At 47.7% G+C, this 17,045-nt stretch overlaps 1 protein-coding gene across 5 annotated transcripts in view; it reads right to left on the bottom strand.

The window, feature by feature from the left end:
- Nucleotides 1–17,045, bottom strand: part of LOC138288114 (NLR family CARD domain-containing protein 3-like) — a 497,028-nt gene that overhangs the window by 139,248 nt on the left and 340,735 nt on the right. The gene's annotated exons all lie outside the window — the stretch shown is intronic.

Here is a 17,045-nt window from a genome sequence, read left to right as displayed (position 1 = left end):
CACTTCATAAACAATGGAGATATGCCACAAGCTCAGAATAGTGTTGCTTAGGATCTTAAATGCCTTCCAGACCTGATAAGAAACCCGAGATCTACTGTAAGTGTCAATAGTGTGAATACATATTTTTGTCCATAAAGAGGTAAGAGAAAGTAAGAACCAAGGCAAGTAGCGAGAGTTTTACACCTGTGAAGGCTTCTGAAACCACTCAGGGTTCTTTATAGAATAAACAGTCTTGTTGGTCCTCCTTAAAGAGACACCAAAGTCCTCTAAGGAATAAACAGTTGTTGCCAAATAAAGCATGCATTCTCTAAAAGGTCATGTAAAGAAATGTAAGCAAATATGTCCTCTGGCTCAGATTTTCACCAAAAAGGCACTAATGTTAATCAAGAATAAGTGGCATTCTCTATAAGAGTTACACAAAGCTTCTCAGCCCACTTATTAAACATGTTCCATGAGGTGGGGGAATTGGGGAAACTCCCCCCCAAACACGGAAGGGGCACTGTAGGAAAGTACCCTCTTTTTGGCATGTTACCCCCAATTTCTGCCTGATGTCAGTGTGTATGACTGTGTCACTGGGATCCTGCTAATCAGGACCCCATTGCTTATGCTCTCTCTCTCCTGTACATTTTTGTCACTGCATACTGGTAACCCAGTATTGCATCCAAAATTGGCACACTGGTCACCACTTATAAGTCCCTAGTATATGGTACTTACGTACCCAGGCCGCTGGGGTTCCAGGGGATCCCCATGGGCTGCAGCATTTCTTTTGTCACTCATAGGGAGCCTCGTGCAAAGGCTTCTACAGGATTGCCATTGCAGCATGTGTGAAATAGTGCATGCACCCTTTCACTGCCATTTACACTGCACCAGGTCACTTATAAGTCACCTATATGTCAGGCCTTCCAACCCTGAAGGCTGGGTGCAGAGTACCTGTGTGTGAGGGCACCCCTCATCCAGGATCATTTTCCCCGACTTCATGAGTGCGGGGACACCATTTTACGCATGCACTGTACATAGGTCACTGCCTATGTACAGCTTCACAATGGTAACTCCAAATATGACCATGTTTGGTACCAAACATGTTGGAATCATACCCCAAGGCTTTTGCAAGCATTGGTTGTATGATTCCATGCACTCTGGGTGCTCCTTTTAGGACACCCAGTACTGCCATTACAGCCTTCTGACGTTTTCCAGGCAGCCCCAGCTGCTGCCACCTCACAGACAGGTTTCTGCCCTCCTGTTGCTTGAGCAGCTCAAGCCCAGGAAGGCAGAACAAAGGATTTCCTTTCGGAGAGCTGTGTTATACCCTCTCCCTTTGGAAATAGGTGTTACAGGCATGGGAGGGGTAGCCTCTGGAAATGCTTTGAAGGGCACAGATGGTGCCCTCTTTGCATAATCCAGTCTATACTGGTTCAGGGACCTCCAGTCCCTGCTCTGGCATGAAACTGGACAAAGGAAAAGGGAGTGACCACTCTCCTGTCCATCACCACCCCAGGAGTGGTGCTCAGAGCTCCTCCAGAGTGTCCCTGGGTTTTGCCATCTTGGATTCCAAGTTGGCAGGGCACTCTGGGAGCATCTGAGTGGCCAGTGCCAGCAGGTGATGTCAGGGCCCTCCCCTGATGGGTGCTTACCTGTGTAGCTGACCAATCCTCTTTTCAGGGCTATTTAGGGTCTCTCTCTTGGGTGGTTCTTCACATTCGGATTGCAAGACTTCAGCAGGAATCCTCTGCATCCCTTACTTCACCTTCTTACCGACAGAACTGCATCTGGACCCTCCATTAATTCTACAAACTGCAACAAAGAAGCAAAGATGACTTCTATAACATTGTATCTTCAACTCCTGCCAGCAACTGCAACTGGTTCCAGGTTGTGCATTCCCTGAGGACTGCCTGTCGTCAGCCTGCACCAGAAAAACGAAGAAATCTCCCTTGAAGTGAAGGAGTCACTTCCCTGCTTCAGCAGGCAACCCTGTGCAGTGATGACCAGTTGCTTAGGTCCCCTCTCCTGAAGAAGTGCATGGATCCAGCAACACGGGTGGTGGACTGAAGTGGTCCCGACGGTCCGACGTCCAACTGTCCACCTTGGGTGGAGGTAAGAGCTTGCCTCCCCAGGCAAGACAGTACTGCTGTTCACCGCGTGTTTTGCAGTTGCTAAGGCTTGTTGGCATCTTTCCACAAATTTCTTCGTGCACCGGGCAGCTCCAGCCCCCAGCACTCTATTCTGTGATGCACAGCCTCCTGCGTGTTTCTCCAGCAGTGTGGGATCCCTTTGTGTAGTGCTGCGTGGGAATCCTTTTGCACCTTCTTTGTCCCCGTGCTGTGGGATTCCTATGTGCGATGCCTGGTCTTCTGAGGACTGTCTGAGTTGCTGAGAGCTCCCTCTGACTCCCCCTCATGGGTAGAGGCCACCAGGTCCCTCCTGGTCCCGGGCAATGCCATTTTCTGCTAACTGTGAGCTTTGCGTGAGCTAAAGCTTGTTGACAGAATCCTGCGATTCAAACCAGACTGCAATCATCCATCTGGCGTGGGACATCATCTGCACCAACCAGGAACCCACATCCATCTTCTTGGGTGCAGTGCTGACTGTTGTTCTTCACCGGTGGTTCTGCTTTTGCACCTTCATCCGGCTTAGCAGGGGCTCCTGTTCTCCCTGGACTCTTCAGTGATTCTTGGACTTGCTCCCCTTCATCCGCAGGTCTTCAGTTCCAGGAATCTATCATTGGTATCTTGCAGTCTCTTCTAGTTCTTGCAAAATCTTCTATCACATGTTCTTGTGTGTTCTAGGAAACTTACTGTGATTTACTCCGGCTTTCCTGGGCTCTGGGGTGGGTTCTATTACTCACCTTTGGTGTTTTCTAACACTCCTAGCGCCCTTTTAAACACTACACTTGCCTAGGTGGGAGACCGACTTTCGCATTCCACTATTTTAATATATGGTTTTTGTTGTCAATAGACCCACTTCTAACTATTGTGATTTTCACTATTTGCACTGTGGTCTAACTGGTTTTACAGCGATTTCTGTATTCTAGTGTATATACTGCGTATATTACATACCTCCTAAGGGAGTATAGTCTCTAAGGTATTTTTGGCATTTGTATCACCAAAATAAAGTAGCTTTATTTTTGTAACACTGAGTATTTTCTTTCATGTGTGTAAGTACAGTGTGACTACAGTGGTATTGCATGAGTTTTGCATGTCTCCTAGTTAGGCCTTGGCTGCTCATCCACACTACCCCTACAGAGCCTAGCTTCTAGGCACTGACTACATTTCACTAATAAGGAATAACTGGACCTGGTATAAGGTGTAAGTACCTTTGGTACCCATTACAAACCAGGCCAGCCTCCTACATTGGTGGTGAAGCGGTGGGATAAGTACTCGCCTTATCACTCTGTCACCTGTACTTTCCACAGGAGAGAGTACTCTGTACTGTAGGAGGCTGCCATGGCTTATAGTGGGTACCTGATAGTACTTACACCTTGTGCCAGGTCCAGTTATCCCTTATTAGTAGATTAGTAGTGTTCTAGCAGCCTAGGGTGATAGAGGTAGCTATAGCAGAGCGGCTTAGGCTGAACTAGGAGACATGCAAAGCTCCTACTATACCACTTATATCATATAGCACTATATGATAAGAATCACAATACTCAGAGTTACTAAAAATAAAGGTACTTTATTTTAGTGACAATGTGCCAAAAATATCTCAGAGGATATACTCCCTTAGGAGGTAAGTAAAATACACAAAATATACACACAAACCAAAATCAGGTAAGTAAACAGTTAGAAAAGTAGTGCAAACACTGTACAATACAATAGGATGCAATAGGCCTAGGACCACACAAACCATATACTAAGAAAGTGGAATGCGAACCACTTAGGGACCCCAGGCCTAGTGTAGTGTGTAGAGGGTCGCTGGGAGTGTAAGAAAACACTAAGGGTGTCCAAGATATCCCATCCCAAGACCCTGAAATTAGGAGTAAAGGTACCCTACTTCCCCAGAAACAGACTAAGGTCTTGATAGGAGATTCTGCAAGGACAACAACTGACTGCAAAGCACTGAAGACGGATTCCTGGACCTGGGGACCTGTAAAGGAAGGGGACCAAGTCCAAGAGTCATGAAACTGACCAGGGGGGTCAGGAGTCCACTAAACCCCGGATGAAGGTGCAAAATGGCTGCCTCCGGGTGGAAGAAGCTGAAGATTCTGCAACAACACCAGGGACTTCTCCTTTGCACAGAAGATGTTCCATGGCGTACTGGAGGATGCAGAGTTGTTTCCACGCAGAAAGACCACAAACAAGCCCTGCTAGATACAAAGGTCGTGGTTGAAGAAAATGGGTGCTGCCCGGGCCCAGGAAGGACCAGGAGGTCGCCCCGTGGAGGAGGAGACAAAGGGGGCACTCAGCACGTGGAGGAGGAGAGAAAGGGGGCACTCAGCAGCACAGAGAGCCCACGCAGAAGCAGGCAGCACCCGCAGAAGCACTTGAACAGGCGTTCAAGAAATCTGAGCACAGTGGTTGTCCCAACACTACAAAGGAGGGTCCCACGAAGCCGGTGGTCAACTCAGCGAGTTGAGCAATGCAGGGCGGAGTGCTGGGGACCTGGGCTATGCTGTGCACAAAGGATTCCTTGCAAAAGTGCACAGAAGCCCTAGCAGCAGCAGTTCACGCAGTACACAGGATTACTATCTGGCATGAAAGGCAAGGACTTACCTCCACCAAATTTGGACTGGACTGTCGGGGTCACTTGGATCCAGCTCCTGTGTTCCAGGGACCACTCTTGTCGAGATGAGAGGGGACCCAGAGGACTGGTGAAGCAGAAGTTGGGTGCCTGCGTTAGCAGGGGGAAGATTCCATCGACGCAAGTGAGATTTCTTCTTGGTTTCCAGTGCAGGGTGCAGGCAGACATCACTCAGAGCATGCACCACCAGGAAACAGTTGAGAAAGCTGGTAGGATTAGGTGCTACAGTGTTGGTGGTAGTCGTCTTGCTACTTTGTTGCAGTTTTGCAGGCGTCCTGGAGCAGTCAGCGGTCGATCCTTGGCAGAAGTCGAAGAGAGAGATGCAGAGGAACTCTGGTGAGCTCTTGAATTCGTTATCTGAAGAGAAACCCTAAATAGCCCTCAGAGGAGTATTGGCCTCCTAACCAGGTTAAGCACCTATCAGGAAGGGTCTCTGACATCACCTGCTGGCACAGGCCACTCAGAGGCCTCCATTGTGCCCTTGCACCTCTGCATTTAAGATGGCAGAGGTCTGGGACACACTGGAGGAGCTCTGGGCACCACCCCTTTGTCCAGTTTCGTGCCAGAGCAGGGGCTGGTGGATCCCTGAACCGGTGTAGACTGGCTGAGGCAAGGAGAGCACCATCTGTGCCCTTCAAAGCATTTCCAGAGGCTGGGGGAGGCTACTTCTCTCCAGCCCTTAATACCTCTTTCCAAAGGGAGAGGGTGTAACACCCTCTCTCAGAGGAAATTCTTTGTTCTGCCTTCCTGGGACTGGGCTGCCCAGACCCCAGGAGGGCAGAAACCTGTCTGAGGGTTGGCAGCAGCAGTAGCTGCAGTATCTGCAGTAAAAACCCCAGAGAGCTAGTTTGGCAGTACCCAGGGTCCATGCTGGAACCCCGGGGATGCATGGGATTGGCACCCCAATACCAGATTTGGCATGGGGGGACAATTCCATAATCTTAGACATGTTACATGACCATATTCGGAGTTACCATTGTGAAGCTACATATAGGTATTGACCTATATGTAGTGCAAATGTGTAATGGTGTCCCCACACTCACAAAGTATGGGGAAATTGCCCTGAACAATGTGGGGGCACCTTGGCTAGTGCCAGGGTGCCCTCACACCTAGTAACTTTGCACCTAACCTTCACTAGGTGAGGGTTAGACATATAGGTGACTTATAAGTTACTTAAGTGCAGTGTAAAATGGCTGTTAAATAACGTGGACGTTATTTCACTCAGGCTGCAGTGGCAGTCCTGTGTAAGAATTGTCTGAGCTCCCTATGGGTGGCAAAAAAAAAGCTGCAGCCCATAGGGATCTCCTGGAACCCCAATACCCTGGGTACCTAGGTACCATATACTAGGGAATTATAAGGGTGTTCCAGTGTGCCAATCAGAATTGGTGAAAATGGTCACTAGCCTGCAGTGACAATTTTAAAGACAGAGAGAGCATAAACACTGAGGTTCTGGTTAGCACAGTTAGGCACCACACATGGAACACATTCAGGCTACAAACTATGAACACTGGGGTCCTGGCTAGCCGGATCCCAGTGAAACAGGCAAAAAAAACTGACACACAAGTAAAAATGGGGGTAACATGCCAGGCAAGATGGTACTTTCCTGCATGTACCTACAGCTATACATACATATACCTAGTTACAGGATCTAGGGCCGGATCTACAAAGCAGTTTGCACTTCGCAAACAGCAAATTTTGCTGTTTGCGACGTGCAAAAAACACTTTGCAATGCACAAATCTCGTTTTGCGATTCGGTAACTTGGTTTCCGAATCGCAGAACAGGTTTGCGAGTCGCAATTTGGAGGGTGTTCCCTTCCTAATTGCGAGTCGCAGTGCAATGCAGGATTGCTTTGTGACCGCGAATGCGGTCGCAAAACAATTGCAGTTTGCACCCTTTTGAAATGGATGGTAACCCATTCGCAAAAGGGAAGGGGTCCCAATGGACCCCTTCCCCGTTGTGAATGGCACTGCAAACATTTTTTCAGAGCTGGCAGTGGTCCTATGGAAAAAATGAAAAAATTAAACGAAAACGCTTCATTTTTCGTTTTTGTAATGCATCTCGTTTTCCTTAAAGGAAAACGGGCTGCATTACAAAAAAAAAAAATGCTTTATTAAAAAGCAGTCACAGACTTGGTAGTCTGCTGTCCGCAGCAGGCCACCATCCCTGTAAGGGCCGCCATTCGCAAGGGGTTCGCAAATTGCGACCCACCTCATGATTATTCATGAAGTGGGCCTTTGCGACCCCCTTGCAAGTCGCAGATGGTGTCAGGGACACCATCCAATATTCTGAATTGCGACTCGCAATTTGCGGGTCGCAATTCAGAATGTTCCTACATCTGGCCCCTAGTCTCTTACCTTCCTTTCTAAGAGAGTAAGGGTTAGGTAGGGTAGGTTTTTCTTTTCACTTATACTACTTTAACACTTACTACATCATGTCTACTGCTGAGCCTAGCTCTTAGGTCTTGGGTACTCCCTATGAGGGCATGACCTTCAAAGAACTTAAGGGGCTTTGCTCAGAGAGTAGCCTAGATGTAGGGAAAAACCACAATAAGAATTTTCTGTTAAGTCCCCTTCTCCAGAATGATCAGGAGCAAGCTGATAACCAGGAGGAGGAGGGGGGGGGGATTCTGAACCCTTAGAGTCAGGGAATCATCCTGATGATTCAGGGGAGGGCTCTTCCAAAGATCTTCCCCCTAGCAAACCATCTAGTGTAGCTGACAGTGGGAGGGGTAGTCACTCTGGGAGGGCTCCCTTCACACCTAGAGGTCAGGTTACCAGGGTTAGTAAAGTTAGGGAAATATCTACCTCTGAACACTCTCATATCACCTCAGTTTCTGAGGGATCCCATGGTTCAACTCCAGGTGATGACTCCATAGATACGGAGCTCAGGAAACTGAGACTGGAGGAGGCCAGGTTGAGGCTGCAGCAGCAACAGCTAGCCCTAGATAGGGAGGCCTTGCTGTGGAGAGAGAGAGAGGCAGGGGTTGGGGATAGCTCCCCATTGTGGCGGCAGCAGTTTCAGGAGTTATGGAGTTAGGGCGGACACCAGAGTGTCTAGAAACCATAACATTTTCCCCCATACAAGGTGGGGGATGACATGTATAAGTGGTTTGCTGCACTTGAGAGGGCCTGCAAGTTCAGAGGGTCCCTCAAAGGCAGTTGGCTGCTAATCTGTGGAAGACTCGGACAATTACAGTATTCTGAAAACTGCACTCTTGGTTGGATTTGGCATAACCACTGAACAATACAGGATAACGTTCAGAGAAAACAGAAAAGAGTCTTCACAAGATTAGACATACTTTGCAGACTGTTCTGTGAAGGCTTTAGAAGGTTGGTTACATGGCAGCAAAGTGTCTGACTAGACTATGAGAGTCTATATAATTTAATTTTGAGAGAGCATATTCTGAATAACTGTGTGTCTGATTTGTTGCACCAATACTTGGTAGCCTCAGATCTGACCTCTCCCCAAGAATTGGGAAAGAAGGCAGACAAATGGGTCAGAACAAGGGTAAGCAGAAAAGCTCATACAGGGGGTGACAAAGACAAGAAGAAGGATGGTAAGTCACATGACAAAGATAAAAAGCAAGAGTCTTCATCAGGCCCACAAAAATCCTCTGGGGTGGGTCTAAATCCTCTTCCAACCAACGGAATAAAAAGCCTTGGTGTTACATGTGTAAAAACAAAGGCCATTGGGCAAGTGACAGCACTTGTCCCAAGAAAAACACCAAAGCTCCCACCACCACAGCCCTCACTGCTTCCACTAGTGCCCCTAGTAATAGCAGTGGTGGTGGGAAAAACACTACAAATAACCAGTCCAAGGGTGTAGCAGGGCTCACTCTGGGTAATGTAGTGGGGGTTGGTTTAGTTAGGGAAACCACTGAGGCTGTTTTAGTCTCTGATGGTGGTATTGACCTTGCCACCCTTGTTGCTTGTCCCTTTATTGAGGATAAGTACAAGCAACACCCCAACCCCTAATAAATGGTGTTCAGGTTGAGGCCTACAGGGACACAGGTGCCAGTGTCACAATTGTAATGGAAAAACTGGTAGCCCCTGAGCAACACCTACTTGGTCATCAGTACCAAGTGACTGACGCTCATAATCACACTGTTAGCCATCCCATGGCTGTTGTTAATCTCAACTGGGGGTGGTTACTGGCCCAAAGAAAGTTGTAGTATCCACAGACCTACTTCTAGAGTGTCTATTATGCGATGATCTGGAGACTTCAGCTTGGGCTGAGGTGGAGTTGGAGGCTCATGCAGCAAGGCTGGGCACTGCTGGGCATATCTTTGCTTTAACCAGGGCTCTGGCCAAGAAGCAAAGAGGACAGTAAAACATGGATCCTGGAACGATGGGCCAAGTGCTCCCAAAAACTAGCGGTAGAAAGGGTAAACCTTTATCCACTATCCCTCCCTCCCTCCGCTGAAGATTCCCCTTTTGAGGGGGAGAAGTCTACTCTCTGTGTAGAACCTACACCAGAGGAGAATCAGGCTGATGCAGCTGAGCTTTTGGGTGCAGGGGGGCCTCCAAGGGAGGAGTTAAGTGTGGCTCAGCAGACCTGTCCCACACTTGAGGGTTTAAGACAGCAAGCTGTGAAACAGGAAGAAGGGGATGTCAGTGACTCTCACAAAGTGTACTGGGAAAATAATCTCCTTTATACAAAGGCAAGGGACCCAAAACCTGGTGCTACCAGGAGACTGGTCATTCCCTTGCAGTATAAGGAGTTTCTTCTGACACTGGCACATGACAGTCCCCTTGCTGGACATCTGGGGCAAAGCAAGACCTGGGACAGACTAGTCCCTCACTTTCACTGGCTTCACATGTCAGAAGACACAAAAGAGTTTTGTTGCTCTTGTCACTTGCCAAGCCAGTGGTAAGACTGGTGGCACCCCAAAGGCCCCATTGATCCCACTGCCATTGGTTGGGGTACCCTTTGGAAGAGCAGGGGTTGACATAGTTGGCCCTCTTGACCCTCCTACTGCTTCTGGCAATAGGTTTATCTTGGTGGTAGTGGACCATGCCACTAGATATAGAAGCAATTCCTCTGACGACCACTACAGCTCCTGCAGTGGCAAAGGACATCCTGGGAATATTTTCCAGGGTGGGCTTTCCAAAAGAGGTGGTGTCAGACAGAAGTAGCAACATCATGTCTGCATACCTGAAAGCAATGTGGAAAGAGTGTTGGGTAACCTACAAGTTCACCACACCTTATCATCCCCAGACAAATGGGTTGGTTGAGAGGTTTAATAAAACTCTCAACGGTATGATTATGGGACTTTCTGAAAAACTCAGAAGGAGATGGAATGTCCTGTTACCATGCCTCCTTTTTGCCTACAGGGAGATACCAGAGAAGGGAGTGGGCTACAGCCCCTTTGAACTCCTTTTTGGTCACCCTGTTAGGGGTCCATTAGCTCTTGTGAAAGAGGGATGGGAAAAACCCTAGAAGCCCCCTAAACAAGATATAGTGGATTATGTACTTGGCCTAAGATCTAGAATGGCTGAGTACATGAAAAAGGCCACTAAAATCAGTCAGGCCAGCCAGAAGTTACAGAAACAATGGCATGACCAGAAGGCTGGCCTGACAGTGTACCAACCAGGACAGAAGGTGTGGGTATTGGAGCTTGTGGCACAAAGGCATGCCAAGACAAATGGAGTGATCCACTCCCGATAGTGGAAAAGAAGGTTAAGGTCATTTATTTTGTGGATCTAGGCACTCCCCGAAGTCCTCTTAGAGTACTTCATGTAAACTGCCTGAATCCCTACTATGTTAAGGCTGACTTAGCCCTACTCATGGGCACTGATGAGAGACAGGAACATGAGTGACCCTCTCCCTGATCTCTTCTCCAACACTGCAGCTGGTGGCTCAGTGGAAGGAGTTGTTCTTGCAGACTGTCTTTCTGATGAGCAGAAGGAGGGTTGCAGGAACGTCCTAGGATCATTTTCTGAACTTTTCTCTTTGACACCTGGTCAGACAACTTAGATACTAGAGACAGCTTATCTGTCAAAAGTAAGATTTATAGATAGCCTGACCATGGCAGGGACTACATCAGGTCTGAGATTCAGAAGATGTTGACCTTAGGAGTGACTGAGAACTCATATAGCCCCTAGACCAGCCCAGTGGTGCTAGTACCCAAGCCTCATTCTCAAAATAGGAAAAAGGTGATGAGATTTTGTGTAGATTATAGACAGCTCAATACAGTCACAAAGACTGATGCTCACCCTATACCCAGGGCAGATGAGCTTATAGATGCACTGGCATCTGCCAAGTATCTCAGCACTTTTGACTTGACAGTACAGTATTGCAGATCAAGCTATCAAAAGAGGCTAAACCTAAAACTGCTTGCTCTACCATTAGAGGGCATTATAAGTTTACTGTTGTGCCCTTTGGTTTGAAGAATGCACCTGCCACTTTTCAGATGCTGGTGAACACCGTTCTCCAAGGTCTGGAAGCTTTTCGCGCAGCATATCTTGATGATATTGCTGTCTTCAGTTCCACCTGGGATGACCACCTGGGATGACCACCTGGTCCATCTCTGGAAACTTTTGGAGGCCCTGCAAAAGGCAGGCCTCACTATCAAGGAATCAAAGTGCCAGATAGGGCAAGGGGAAGGTGGTTTATCTGGGTCACCTAGTTGGTGGGGAACAGATTAAACCACTCCAGGGGAAGATCCAGACTATTTTAGACTGGTCTCCCCCTACAACACAGACACAGGTCAGAGCCTTTCTTGGTCTCACTGGGTATTACAGGAGGTTTATTAAGAGTTATGGCTCCATTGTTGCCCCTCTTAATGACCTCACATCCAAGATGATACCTAAAAAGGTACTGTGGACAGCTGGCTGTCTAAAAGCTTTTGAGGAGCTTAAGCAGGCTATGTGTACTGCACCTGTCCTAAAAAGCCCTAACTACTCAAAGAAGTTCATTGTCCAAACTGATGCTTCAGAGGTAGGGGTTGGGACTGTATTGCACAACTTAATTCAGAGGGCCATGCACAACCTGTTGCTTTTATTAGTAGAGGGTTGACCCCTAGAGAAAACCGTTGGTCAGCCATAGAGAGGGAGGCCTTTGCTGTGGTCTGGGCCCTGAAGAAGTTGATACCTCTTTGGGACTCACTTCTTAGTTCAGACAGGCTCTGCTAATCAGGACCCCAGTGCTTACGCTCTCTCTCCTCTAAATGTTGTCACTGCATACTGGTAACCCAGTATTTCATCCAAAAAGTCACACCTTATAAGACCCTAGTATATGGTACTTAGGTACCCAGAGCACTGGGATATGGGGGATCCCTATGGGCTGCAGCATTTCTTTTGCCACCCATAGGGAGCCCATGCAAAGGCTTCTGTAGGACTGCCATTGCAGCCTGTGTGAAATGGTGCATGCACCCTTTCACTGCCATTTACACTGCACCAGGTCACTTATAAGTTACCCGTATGTCAGGCCTTCCAACCCTGAAGGCTGGGTGCAGAGTACCTGTGGTGTGTGAGGGCACCCCTGCACTAGCGTAGGTGCCCCCACGTCATCAAGGACTATTTTTTCAGACTTCGTTAGTGCGGGGACGCCATTTTACGCATGCACTGTACATAGGTCACTACCTATGTACAGCTTTACAATGGTAACTCCAAATATGGCCATGTTTGGTATCAAACATTTTGGAATCATACCCCAAGGCTTTTGCAAGCATTGGTTGTATGATTCCAAGCACTCTAGGTGCTCCTTAGAGGACACCCAGTACTGCCATTACAGCCTTCTGAGGTTTTCCAGGCAGCCCCAGCTGCTGCCACCTCTCAGACAGGTTACTGCCCTCCTGTTGCTTGAGCAACTCAAGCCCAGGAAGGCAGAACAAAGGATATCCTTTGGGAGAGAGGTGTTACACCCTCTCCTTTTGGAAATAGGTGTTACAGGCATGGGAGGGGTAGCCTCCCAGAGCCTCTGGAAATGCTCTGAAGGGCACAGATGGTGCCTTCCTTGCATAATCCAGTCTACACCAGTTCAGGGACCCCCAGTCTCTGCTCTGGCACAAAACTAGACAAAGGAAAGGGGAGTGACCACTCCCCTGTCCATCACCACCCCAGGGGTGGTGCTCAGAGCTCCTCCAGAGTGTCCCTGGGTTTTGCCATCTTGGATTCCAAGTTGGCAGGTCACTCTGGGAGCATCTGAGTGGCCAGTGCCAGCAGGTGACGTCAGAGCCCTCCCCAGATAGGTGCTTACCTGTGTAGCTGACCAATCCCCCTTTCAGGGCTATTTAGGGTCTCTCTCTTGGGTGGTTCTTCAGATTCGGATTGCAAGACTCCAGCAGGAATCCTCTGCATCGTTTACTTCACCTTCTTACTGACGGAACTGCATCTGAACCCTCCAGGAACTCTACAAACTGCAAAAAAGAAGTGAAGACGACTTCTGCAACATTGTATCTTCAGCTCCTGCCAGCAACTGCAACTGTTTCTAGGTTGTGCATCCTCCGAGGACTGCCTGTCTTCAGACTGCACTATAAGAACGAAGGAATCTCCCTTGAAGTGAAGGAGTCACTTCCCTGCTTCAGCAGGCACTCCTCTGCAGTAACGACCGGTGGCTTGGGTCCCCTCTCCTGAAGAAGTGAGTGGATCCATCAACACAGGTGATGCACTGAAGTGGTCCTGATGGTCCAGACGTCCAACTGTCCAACTTGGGTGGAGGTAAGAGCACGCCTCCACACACAAGACAGTACCCCGTGCACTGCTTGTTTTGAAGTTGCCAAGGCTTGTTGGAATCCTTCCAAAATGTTCTTCATGCTCCGTGCAGCTCCGGCCCCCAGCACCCTATCCTGTGACGCACAGCCTCCTGTGTGGTTCTCAGGAGGTGTGGGATCCTTTTGTATAGTGCTGCACGGGCCTCCTTTCGCACCTTTTTTGTTCCTGTGCTGTGGGACTCCTGTGTGCGCTGCCTGGTCTTCTGAGGGCTCTCTGAGTTGCTGAGAGCCCCCTCTGGCTCCCCCTCCTGGGTAGAGGCCACCAGGTCTGTCCTGGTCCCGGGCAGCACCATTTTCCACTAACCGCGAGCTTTGCTTGTGCTAAGGCTTGTTGGCGGAATCCAGCGACACAGACCAAACCAGACTGCAATCATCCATTTGGCGTGGGACATCTGCACCAACCAGGAACTCGCATCCATCTTCTTGGGTGCAGAAGTTCCTATTTGGTTTGTGTTCCCCTAAGCCAATTTCTAACTATTGTGATTTTTACTATTTGCACTGATATCTAACTGTTTTTACAGCTATGTCTGCATTCTGTGTCCTTCTCAAGGAAGGGGAACCTAGGGACAGATGTGATTCCTATCGTTCAATTTTGCTGATTAACATAGAAACAAAAATACTGGCCACTATCCTTGCCACCTGTTTGCTACAGGTTATCGCCCCACTGATCCACCAAGACTAGTCGGGCTTCATGCCCGGAAGATCAACACGTCTCAACTTGCGGCATATACACAATTGACTTAATACAATACAGACATGACAAGGACCACACATCTTTTTATCCTTAGGCACTGAGAAAGCATTTGATGCGGTGCATGGACCCTTTCTTGTGCAGATATTGGTTTTGGCCCTAAGTTCCGGGAATGGGTAGCGATCCTATACCAAAACCCAGCAGCCGGGGAAAGAGTCAACGGGAAACTGTCAGTGGAATTTCAGATCAGTAGGGGAACCAGGAAGGGCTGCCCTTTGTCCACACTCCTGATCACCTTAACAGTAGAATCCCTGGCATGGAGGATACTTCACAATCAGGGAGTCAAGGGTTTCAGGGTTGCAGAGGAGGACAAATTGATGGAGAAAATATCCCTATTCACTGAAGATATCCTCTTATACATAACCAAACCAATGACTACCATCCCAACGCTGTTCCAGATTCTGGATGAAAATGGTTCCCATGTGGGTCACAAGATCAACTGGGACAAGTCAGTGATATATATTCACCAGAATCTCTAAAGTTGCCCTCTGGACTTAAAAAATCAGACAGTTTAAATACTTAGAAGTATTTAGGACTCCACAGAAAGAACTGTGCCTCCACCGGAATATGGGTTGAGTACTGCTTAAATTCCAGGTACATGTTGCTAGAGGGAGGGGGTCTTCATCTCTCATTAAATGTGGAAGGTTACTACTGGGTAGCACATATAATCAACATAAACAATTGGATTTATGCCCATATGATCACCCTAGTTTAGACTTGAAAGAGACCAGCTAGCACACAGAACGTACACACACTACCTATATGGAGGGCGAGAAATCCTGAGGCTCCCGCCCGCAATACAGATGACACTAAAAGCTTGGGTCAAAGTGACCAAAACATTGGGGTGGGCCAACAGAATAACTAAGAAAACACCTCTGTGGAAACGGATATGGCTCTGAGGAACTGCAAAACCACAGGGTTTGGAGAATGGGATACCACTGGTATTTCTAAGTGAGTGACATTATTAAAGACGGAGATATTATGTCCTTCCCTCTAATGAAGGCAGAATACCAGCTATACACATGCCAGTTCCTCTACAACGCTCAGCTCGGCATGCATGGAGGGCAGACTGGTTGGAGGGAGTGGATATAACACACTATGCCCCCTTGGAAGGGCATATTCTAAAGGACGATACAGACATGGGTGCCATCTATGCCACCTACAGAACCATAAATAACAACATGCCTGATACACTAGGTCCGCTGAGAGAAAGATGTCAAAAGGATATGGGCAACTTAGAAGATGTGGACTGGGAGGAAACATTAATGCACCCCTGGGAGGTAGGAACAAGATGCATCTGCATTTAATACAATTCAAAATACCACACAGAGTATATTTTGATCGTCGCAGATTGAACCATACAGGAAGAGCATCCACCACCGCCTGTCTCCACTGTGCCGATGACATAGGGTCCTTCATTCATTCCTTATGGGAGTGCCCAAGAATCCAGTTATATTGTTTCTGAGATTATTGGGGAACTCTCGGCCATACTGGAGATATCGCTGGTGGCTAAAAGAGATGTGGCTAAATACTGTGGAGCACCAAGAACCCCTACTCTACAGGAATGGAGAAGTGGAATGAGCCTATACATGGCACATGGAAAAACAATGTACCATAGCAGGTGTTGCCCCCGTAAGTTCAAGAAAATTTGGGGATGGCGAAAAACATATTACAAATTGGGAGTCTGAGATGAGAACTCAGTCACTAAATTAATTAATGGCTGGATGGATTGTCTGTGATCATGGTAGTGTTTATTGTGCAATGGTTCGATTTTAATTTAATACAACACTGATAGCAGTAAATTTCATGTTTCTAAGTTCTATGTACAAAATGCTGGCATGGATGACAAGTAACTGCTATGTCTTCTATGGTTTATGTGTCCATGTTACAAAAAAAAACCAATAAAAACAGTTTTAAAAAAATGAATAAGTGGCATTCTGTGTGGAAATGATGCTGCAGCATTCCTTGCAGGAAGACACTTTTCCTACTCCATGTGGCTGTCATAAGAATAACTGATGCTGCACAAGTTTTGTTTGTTCACTAAAACCTTCCTTTTCACTAGATTTGTGTAAGTCCCTGGATCCTATTTGGAATCAAGAACTGTGCAAACTTCATGGGAAGAAGGCAGGGGTAACGATTCTCTTAGCTACTCACTTCCCAAGGAGGGTGACTCAATCCCACATTAAAGTGCCTGGCAGGCTCTTATTACTACGAATTGGCCTGAAGGGTCACAAGTTTACATTGGCAAACCTCTATGCCCCAAATGACCACCAAGAAGATATCCTTAAGGCAGCAATAGGCAATATCCTTGACACCCCTGACATGGACATCATCATAGGTGGAGATTTTAACATAGTCCTCGATGCACATATGGCCAGGCCCATCGAGAGGACTAGACAAGCTGGTGCCATTATCCCAGCGTGCAAACAATGGCTAAAAGATGAAGGATTGGTAGACGTGTGATGACAAAAAAGACCAGATTACAAAAGATTACATCTTGTTCTCCCTTGCCCACCAGACTTATGCCAGAATTTTCTTCTTTCTCACATCCCCACGCATTACTAGTGTGACTGCGACGGTGGATATCGGAGTGGCCGTCCTCTCTGACCACTCTCCCATCTTCCTTAGATGTGCCTTTCCTAGCTCTGCACTCCCCACCCACCCCGCACTTGGCACCTCAACAATAAGCTCCTCTCCTACGAAAAAACAGTGGCTGATATCATGGCCACTATCAACTCTTTCTTAGCTACTAATGACACACCAGATACACCTATAGCATTACTGTGGAACACACTAAAGGCTGTTGTACAAGGTCAGTTTACAGCTACAGGAGCTCGCCTTAATAAAGA

Source organism: Pleurodeles waltl, chromosome 4_1 (genome assembly GCF_031143425.1).
Source record: "Pleurodeles waltl isolate 20211129_DDA chromosome 4_1, aPleWal1.hap1.20221129, whole genome shotgun sequence".
NCBI lineage: Eukaryota > Metazoa > Chordata > Amphibia > Caudata > Salamandridae > Pleurodeles > Pleurodeles waltl.
This window is presented reverse-complemented; position numbering and strand designations above follow the sequence as displayed.